Below are 10,216 nucleotides of genomic sequence, written 5' to 3'. Positions count from 1 at the left end.
GAGTTTTCCCTGAGAAGCTGACAAAGAGACATTTTGGAGAATGCCATTTTGAAAGACAACCTGAGAGCACCTAAGAGTGACATTTGGAAGAACTGCTGTAGCCTAGAGAGGAACATCCTGGGAGAAAGCCCTTTTGAAACCAGAACTCCAGAGCAGACACAAGCCATGTGCCTTCCCAAGTAACAGAGGTTTTCTGGACAACATTGGCCATCCTCCAGTGAAGGTACCCAATTGTTGATGCCTTATATTGGGCACTTTATGGCCTTAAGACTGTAACTGTGTAACCAAATAAACCCATTTATAAAAGCCAATGAATTTCTGGTATTTTGAATAATGGCAGCATTACCAAACCAGAACATACCCCAATCACAGTTCTTTTCTTCCAGGTCTATAACTAGACTAAAGTCCCAACAGATGAGGGAAAAAGTGTGCCCCATGAAGATGTACCCTAAAAGAACTGCATGAATTTTCCAATTTATATAGACATCAGGGGAATATGTGTATGAATGGATTATAAGGGTGTGGGATAATGGTGGAAGGACTATAAAGTTGGATCAGTCTAAATTTATTGATATGGTCCCACAAAGCAGTGATTCTGCATCAATGTTGTAGCTCAAGGGGATAGAAAGGGCATTAACAGTTTGTTTGAGTGGTTGGCTGAAACATGGATCAAAAGGTGGCTGATATCACCTGAAGTAGGAATGCCAGAACTGCCCTGATATAATGTAGAAGAGGGGATCCAAAGGCTTAGAGAGATTGGAATGTTAGAGTGGACTTATCATGGAAGACCTGCTCAACTATCCCAGGAATTTCCAGAGAACATGCCTTTTACCAGGACTGTAAGGGATAAATTTGTGAGACTAGCTTCATCATCCCTGAAGAGCTCTGTAGTGGCCCTTCTCTGTAGGTCAGATATTACTGTGGGAACTGCTGTGAATGAGCTGGAATCCTTAAACACAATGAAGATAATCAGATCCTGAGTTGACAGAAGCCATGTGCCAGCAGTTAATTGCCAAAGACAAGGTGGGCATGGCTACCATAATGGACAGCAAGCTAAAAGCAGTAGTCAAAATAATCTGACTCACAGAGACTTATGGCATTGGCTAGTAGATCATGAGGTACCTAGAAGTAAAATATATGGGCAGTCTACTAAATCCTTATTTGATCTGTATAAGCAGAATTCTAGGTCAAGTGAAAAAAAGTCTAACTTGAATTATAAAAACAGAGTCACAGCCCCTTAATCAATTCCCAGACTTGAGATAGTTTATAGATCCAGATGCCTGTGAATGAGGGGAAGGCCAGGTACCCTTGGGGAAGGACCCTGTTACACTGCCAAAAATTTATACTGTTAATCTTCCTTCCAGCTTTCCCCAAGGGGACCTAAAGCCTTTTACCAGGGTAACTGTGCATTAGGGAAAAGGAAATGATCAGACATTTCAGGGGCTATTATACACTGCCTCAGAAGGGACATTAATTCCAGGAGACCCAGAACATCACTCTGGGCCACTAGTCACAGTACAGGTTTATGGAGGTCAGGTGATCAATGGGGTTTTCTCAGGTCTTTCTCACACTGGGTCCAGTGTGTCCCCATACCCATTCTATAGTTATTTCCCCAGTTCCAGAATGCATAATTGGAATCGACCATATTCAGCAACTGACAGAATCCCCACATGGATTCCGACTCATTGAGTGAGGGCTATTATGGTAGGAAAGGCCAAGTGGAAGCCACTGGAACCTCCCCTGCCTAGCAAAATCATAAACCAGAAGCAATACCAGATTCCTGGAGGGATTGCAGAGATTAATGACACTTTTAAGGACTAGTCTTGGAGGATGAGAGTGGAATATCATAAACTTTACCAGGTGGTAACTCCCGTTGCAGCTGCTGTTCCAGACGTGGTATCATTGCTTAAACAAATCAACATATCAGCTGGAACCTGGTATGAAGCTGTTGATCAGGCAAAAATTTTTTTTCTCAATAGCTGTTAGTAATGACCACCAGAAACAGTTTACTTTCAGCTGGCAAGGCCAGCAGTATACCTTCACTGTCCTACTTCAGGGATATATCAACTCTCCAAGCCTATTCTATGTCATAATCTTGTCCACAGGGACCTTGATCATTTCTCCCTCCCACAAGACATCACACTGGTCCATTATATTGATGATATGTTGATTGGACCTAGAGAGCAAGAAGTAGAAACTATTCTAGACTTATTGATTAGGCATTTGCCTGTCAGAGAATGGGAGATAAATCCAACAAAAATATGGGGGTCATCCACCTCTGTAAACTTTCTAGGTGTCCAGTGGTGTGGGGCATGTCAAGATGTCCCTTCTAAGGTGAAAGATAAGCTGTTGCATCTGACTCCTCCTACAACCAAAAAAGAGACACGCCTACTTGACCTCCTTGGATTTTGGAAACAACATATCTCTCTTTTATGTGTGCTACTCTGGCCAATTTACTGAGTTACCAGAAAAGCTTCTAGTTTTGAGTGGGGACCAGAAGAAAAGGAGACTCTATGACAGGTCCAGGCTGCTGTGCAAGCTGCTCTGCCACTTGGACCTTTTTATCAATCTGATCCAATGGTGCTGGAAGTGTCATTGGCAAATAGAGATGCTGTTTGAAGCCTTTGGCAGGCACCTATAGGGGAATCAAAATTCAGGCACTTATGATTTTGGAGTAAAGCCTGAACATCTTTTGCAAATAACTACTCTCCTTTTGAGAAACAGCTTTTTGACTGCTATTGGGCCTTAGTAGAGACACAATACTTAACCATGGGCCAACAAATTACCATGAGAACTGTGATGGTTGGGTTCATGTGTCAACTTGGCTAGGTGGCCTAGCTGTCTGGTCAAGCGGGCACTGGCCTGACGATTGCTGTGAGGCTATTTGAGGCTGGTTAATAAACCAACGGGCTGGTTTGTCAGATCATCAGTCAATTGACTGCAGCTGACTGATGACTCATCAAGGGGCGTGCTTCCACAGTGAGAGAATGCAATTGGCTGGATTTGGTCCGGGTGATCAGTTGGAGGCTTATAAGCTGGACGGTTAGAGAAACCTTCACTTCTTCTTCAGCTGCTCAGTGAAGCTTTTCCTGGGGAGCTCATTGAAGTTGCCGGTTCGTTTCCTGAGGAGTTCGTCAAAGTTGTCAGTTCATTTCCTGAGGAGTTCATCAAAGTTGCCGGTTCGTTTCCTGAGGAGTTCGTCAAAGTTGTCGGTTCGTTTCCCAAGGAGTTCGTCGGACGTCTTCCTTGGAGTTGACAGCTTATTGACGGCGCTGCAGAATTTGGACTCGTGCGCTCCATCAGTTGCGTGAGTCACTTTTACAATTTGATAATAAGAGACATCTCTCATTGATTCTGTTTCCAAGGAGAACCCTAACTAATACAACTTGGTACCGAGAGTGGTTCTTGAGAAACGGAATCTTAAAATGGGCTTTTACAATTTGTTTTCTACTCTGATTAGATTCAGAGGCACTAATGACTCTATTTCCAATAATCAAGAGGGTACTAAGAGTCCATGGCAGGAGTTGGCAAAGGAAATACGCAAAATAGCACCATTTGATTCTCCTAATTGTGCTCTAGTACGAAGCGAGGCTCTGGGTGACAGCGTTTTCGACACTTTCACGGAGTTTTGCAGTATTAAGAGGTATAATGATGTTGGCTGGCTGCTCTTAGATACTTTGGATACAGTTGTAAGAGAAAGGGATGAGCTAAAGGCTTCAAATTCAAAACTTGAATGCCGTATGACAGATGTAAAGGGTTCCATCTGTGCCCTGAAAGAAAATCTTATTTCCTGCGCCTACAGACTGGAAGTTTCTGAAAATCAGACGCAGTCCCTCATTGTGTGAGTAGCACATTTACAGCGTAAACTAAAATCTCAACCTCTCAGGGTGTCTGCTGTTAAAGTAAAGGCATTGATTGGAAAAGAATGGAACCCGGAAACTTGGGATGGGGACATATGGATTGATAATAATGACAGTGAGGACATTGGAACCCTGGATTCTGCTGGGTCATTGTTAGATTTACCTGTAGAGGGCTGTCCTGGGGAAACAGCTTCTCTGCCTCCAGTCTGCCCTAAGGAGCCTGCCACGCAACTCCCACCTAAGGAGATTAACCCTTCAATGCCTGCTAATCTTGTAATCACCTCCCCTGAGGAAGCAGCCCTCACTCTTTTGTCTGGAGAGATTAATCCTGTTTTAAGAGATGAAAATGCAACAGAGTGTCCTGAGGTGAATGGCTTGAGAGATAATTCTAACTCTTTTCATGACCCACCCCCACCACCAGTTTTTGCTTCAAGACCTATAACTAGGCTCAAGTCCCAACAAGCCCCAAAGGGTGAGGTACAAAGTGTGACCCATGAGGAAGTACGCTATATTCCAAAAGAACTGTATGAGTTTTCCAACTTATTCAGACAGAAACCAGGGGAATATGTGTGGGAATGGATATTGAGAGTGTGGGATAATGGTGGAAGGAACATAAGGTTGGATCAGGCTGAATTTACTGATATGGGCCCACTAAGCAGAGATTCTGCATTCAATGTTGTAGCTCGAGGGGTTAGAAAGGGTGTTAACAGTTTGTTTGGGTGGCTGGCTGAAACATGGATCAAAAGGTGGCCGGCATTACCAGAAGTTGAAATGCCAGAACTGCCCTGGTATAATGTGGAGGAGGGGATTCAAAGGCTTAGAGAGATTGGAATGTTAGAGTAGATTTATCATGGAAAACCTGCTCACACAGCCCTGGAATGTCCAGAGGACACACCTTTTACCAGGACTGTAAGGAATAAATTTGTGAAACTAGCTCCATCATCCCTGAAGAGCTCTGTAGTTGCCCTTCTCTGTAGATCAGATATTACTGTAGGAACTGCTGTCACTGAACTGGAATCCTTAAACACAGTGGGGATAATTAGGTCCCGAGTCAGCAGAAGCCAAGTGGCTGCAGTTAACCGCCACAGACAAGGTGGACAGGGCTACCATAATGGAAAACAGGTTCAAAGCAGCAATCAAAATAATATGACTCGCAGAGACTTATGGCGTTGGCTAGTGGATCATGGAGTACCAAGTAGTAAAATTGATGGGCAATCGACTAAATTCTTGTTTGAACTATATAAGCAGAAGAATTCTAGGCCACGTGAACAAAAATCTCCCTTGAATTACAAAAACAGAGAGTCACGGCCCCTTAATCAATTCCCAGACTTGAGACAGTTTACAGATCCAGAGCCTCTTGAATGAAGGGAAGGCCGGGTACCCTTGGAGAAGGACCCTGTCACACTGCCAAAAATTTATACTGTTAATCTTCCTCCCAGCCTTCCCCAGGGGGACCTACGGCCTTTTACCAGGGTGACTGTACATTGGGGAAAAGGAAATGATCAGATATTTTGTGGATTATTAGACACTGGGTCAGAAGTGACATTAATTCCTGGAGACCCAAAACGTCACTCTGGTCCACCAGTCAGAGTTGGGGCTTATGGAGGTCAGATGATTGATGGAGTTTTAGCCCAGGTCCATCTCACAGTGGGTCCAGTGGGTCCCCGGACCCATTCTGTGGTTATTTCCCCAGTGCCGGAATGCATAATTGGAATAGACATACTCAGCAACTGGCAGAATCCTCACATTGGTTCCTTGACTCCTGGAGTGAGGGCTATTATGGTGGGAAAGGCCAAGCGGAAGCCACTAGAGCTGCCCCTGCCTAGCAAAGTAGTGAACCAGAAGCAATACTGGATTCCTGGAGGGATTGCAGAGATTAATGCCAGTCTTAAGGACTTGAAGGGTGCAGGGGTGGTGATTCCCACCACATCCCCATTCAACTCTCCTATTTGGCCTGTGCAGAAAACAGATGGGTCTTGGAGGATGACTGTGGATTATCATAAGCTTAACCAGGTGGTGACTCCAATTGCAGCTGCTGTCCCAGATGTGGTATCATTGCTTGAGCAAATCAACACATCCCCTGGTACCTGGTATGCAGCTATTGATCTGGCAAATGCTTTTTTCTCAATTGCTGTCAGCAAGGACCACCAGAAACAGTTTGCATTTAGCTGGCAAGGCCAGCAGTTTACATTCACTGTGCTACCTCAGGGTTATATCAACTCTCCAGCCCTATGTCATAATATTGTCCGCAGGGATCTTGATCATTTCTCCCTCCCACAAGACATCACACTGGTCCATTATATTGATGATATCATGTTGACTGGACCTAGTGAGCAAGAAGTAGCAACTACTCTAGATTTGTTGGTAAGGTATTTGCGTGGCAGAGGATGGGAGACAAATCCAACAAAAATACAGGGGCCTTCCACCTCAGTAAAATTTCTAGGTGTCCAGTGGTGTGGGGCCTGTTGAGATATTCCTTCTAAGGTGAAGGATAAGCTGCTGCATCTGGCCCCTCCTACAACCAAAAAAGAGGCACAACGCTTAGTTGGCCTCTTTGGGTTTTGGAGACAACATATTCCTCATTTAGGTGTGCTACTCCGGCCCATTTACCGAGTGACTAGAAAAGCTTCTAGTTTTGAGTGGGGACCGGAGCAAGATGAGGCTCTGCAACAGGTCCAGGCTGCTGTGCAAGCTGCTCTGCTGCTTGGACCATATGATCCAGCTGATCCAATGGTGCTGGAAGTGTCAGTGGCAAATAAAGATGCTGTTTGGAGCCTTTGGCAGGCTCCTATAGGAGAATCACAACGCAGGCCCTTAGGATTTTGGAGTAAAGCTTTACCATCCTCTGCAGATAACTACTCTCCATTTGAGAAACAACTGTTGGCCTTTGGCCTGCTACTGGGCCTTAGTAGAGACAGAACGCTTAACCATGGGCCACCAAGTTACCATGAGACCTGAGTTACCTATCATGAGCTGGATGTTATCTGACCCACCAAGTCATAAAGTTGGGCATGCACAGCAGCACTCCATCATAAAATGGAAATGGTATATACGAGATAGAGCTCGAGCAGGTCCTGAAGGTATAAGTAAGTGACATGAGGAAGTGGCCCAAATGCCCATGGCCCCCACTCCTTTCACCTTACCTTCTCTTTCCCAGCCCATAGCTATGGCATCTTGGGGAGTTCCTTACAGTCAGTTGACTGAGGAATAGAAGACTTGGGCCTGGTTTACATATGGTTCTGCATGATATGCAGGCACATCCGAAAGTGGACAGCTGCAGCTCTGCAGCCCCTTTCTGAGATGTCCCTGAAGGACAGTGGTGAGGGGCAGTCCTCCCAGTGGGCAGAACTTCGAGCAGTGCACCTGGTTGTTCACTTTGCTTGGAAGGAGAACTGGCCAGAGGTGTGTCTGTATACTGATTCCTGGGCTGTTGCTAATGGTTTGGCTGGATGGTCAGGGACTTGGAAGGAACATGATTGGAAGAATGGTGACAAAGAAGTCTGGGGAAGGGGAATGTGGATAGACCTTTCTGAGTGGGCAAACAACATGAAGATATTTGTGTCCCATGTGAATGCTCACCAGAGGGTGACTTCAGCAGAAGAAGGTTTTAATAACCAAGTGGATAAAATGACCCGTTTGGTGGATACCAATCAGCCTCTTTCCCCAGCAACTCCTGTCATTGCCCAATGGGCTCATGAACAAAGTGGTCATGGTGGTAGGGACGGAGGTTATGCATGGGCTCAGCAACATGGACTTCCACTCACCAAGGCTGACCTGGCCACAGCCACTGCTGAGTGTCCAATCTGCCAGCAGCAGAGACCCACACTCAGTCCCTGATATGGCACCATTCCTCGGGGTGATCAGCCTGCTACCTGGTGGCAGGTTGATTACATCGGACCACTTCCATCATAGAAAGGGCAGCGATTTGTTCTTACTGGAATAGACACATACTCTGGATATGGGTTTGCCTTCCCTGCACGACATGCTTCCGCCAAAACTACAATACGTGGACTTACAGAATGCCTCATCCACCGTCATGGTATTCCACACAGCATTGCTTCGGACCAAGGAACCCACTTCACAGCAAATGAAGTGAGGGGATGGGCACATGCTCATGGAATTCTGTGGTCTTACCATGTTCCCCATCATCCAGAAGCAGCTGGGTTGATAGAACGGTGGAATGGCCTATTGAAGACTCAATTACGGCGCCAACTAGGTGGCAATACCTTGCAGGGCTGGGGCAGTGTTCTCCAGGAGGCTGTGTATGCTCTGAATCAGCATCCACTCTATGGTGCTGTTTCTCCCATAGCCAGGATTCATGGGTCCAGGAATCAAGGGGTGGAAACAGGAGTAGCACCACTCACTATTACTCCTAGTGATCCACTAGGGAAATTTTTGCTTCCTGTCCCTGCAAGTTTAAGCTCTGCTGGTCTACAAGTCTTGGTTCCAAAAGGAGGAGTGCTTCCACCAGGAAACACAACAATAATCCCATTGAACTGGAAGTTAAGACTGCCACCTGGCCACTTTGGGCTTCTTATGCCTCTGAATCAACAGGCAAGTAAGGGAATTTCTGTACTGGCTGGGGTGATTGATCCTGACTATCAAGGGGAAATAGCACTGCAACTACACAATGGAAGTAAAGAAGAGTTTTCCTGGCATACAGGAGATCCCCTGGGGCGTCTCTTAGTACTACCATGCCCCATGATTCAAGTCAATGGAAAACTGCAACAACCCAATCCAGGCAGGACTACCAATGGCCAAGAAACTTCAGGAATGAAGGTTTGGGTCACCCCACCAGGCAAAGAACCAGGGCCAGCTGAAGTGCTTGCTGAGGGTAAAGGGAACATGGAATGGGTAGTGGAAGAAGGTCGTGATAAATATGAACTACGGCCACATGACCAGTTACAGAAATGAGGACTATGATGATATGAATATTTCCTCCTTGTTTTGTTATGATTATGTTTGTATTTGTCTGTGAAGAAAATATTTTTGCTTTCTTCTTTGTCTTATCCCCTTATCATATGGCATAAGCTGTAACGTTCATTTTGAAGATATGGTTTTAGGTGATGTGTACAACTGCCAAGTTGACAAGGGGTGGCCTGTGATGGTTGGGTTCATGTGTCAACTTGGCTAGGTGGCCTAGCTGTCTGGTCAAGCGGGCACTGGCCTGACGATTGCTGTGAAGCTATTTGAGGCTGGTTGATAAACCAACGGGCTGGTTTGTCGGATCATCAGTCAATTGACTGCAGCTGACTGATGACTCATCAAGGGGCATGCTTCCACAGTGAGAGAATGCAATTGGCTGGATTTGGTCCGGGTGATCAGTTGGAGGCTTATAAGCCGGACGGTTAGAGAAACCTTCACTTCTTCTTCAGCTGCTCAGTGAAGCTTTTCCTGGGGAGCTCGTCGAAGTTGCCAGTTCGTTTCCTGAGGAGTTCGTCAAAGTTGCCGGTTCGTTTCCTGAGGAGTTTGTCAAAGTTGCCGGTTCGTTTCCTGAGGAGTTCATCAAAGTTGTCGGTTCGTTTCCCGAGGAGTTCATCGGACATCTTCCTTGGAGTTGACAGCTTGTTGACAGCTCTGCAGAATTTGGACTCATGCACTCCCACAGTTGCATGAGTCACTTTTACAATTTGATAATAAGAGACATCTCTCATTGATTCTGTTTCCAAGGAGAACCCTAACTAATACAAGAACTGAGTTGCCTATCATGAGCTGGGTTTTGTATGACCCACCAAGCCATAAAGTTGGGTATGCACAGCAGCACTCCATCATAAAACGGAAATAGTGTATATGAGATAGGACTCAAGCAGGTATTGAAAGCACAAGAAATTTACATGAGGAAGTGGCCCAAATGCCCATGGCACCCAATCCTGCCACATTACCTTCTCTTTCCCTGCCCAGAGCTATGGCCTCTTGGGGAGTGCCTTACAATCAGTTGACTAAGGAAGAGAAAACTTGGACCTGGTTTATAGATGGCAGTGGACAGCTGTAGTACTGCAGCCCCTTTTTGGAATGTCCCTGAAGGACAGTGGTGAGGGGAACTCCTCCGAGTGGGTGGAACTTTTAGCAGTGCACCTGGTATTTCATTTTGCTTGGAAGGAGAACTGACAAAAGATGCATTTGTATACTGATTGATGGGCTGTTGCTGAATGTTTGGCTGGATGGTCAGGGACTTGGAAGGAACGTGATTGGAACATTGATGACAAAGAAGTCTGGGGAACAGGTATGTGGATAGACCTTTCTGAGTGGGCAAAAAACATAAATATATTTGTGTCCCATGTGAATGCTCACCAGAGGGTGACTTCAGCAGAGGAAGGCTTTAATAATCAAATGGATAAGATGATCTGTTCAGTGAT

This window comes from Choloepus didactylus, chromosome 7, assembly GCF_015220235.1.
Source record: "Choloepus didactylus isolate mChoDid1 chromosome 7, mChoDid1.pri, whole genome shotgun sequence".
NCBI lineage: Eukaryota > Metazoa > Chordata > Mammalia > Pilosa > Megalonychidae > Choloepus > Choloepus didactylus.
This window is presented reverse-complemented; position numbering follows the sequence as displayed.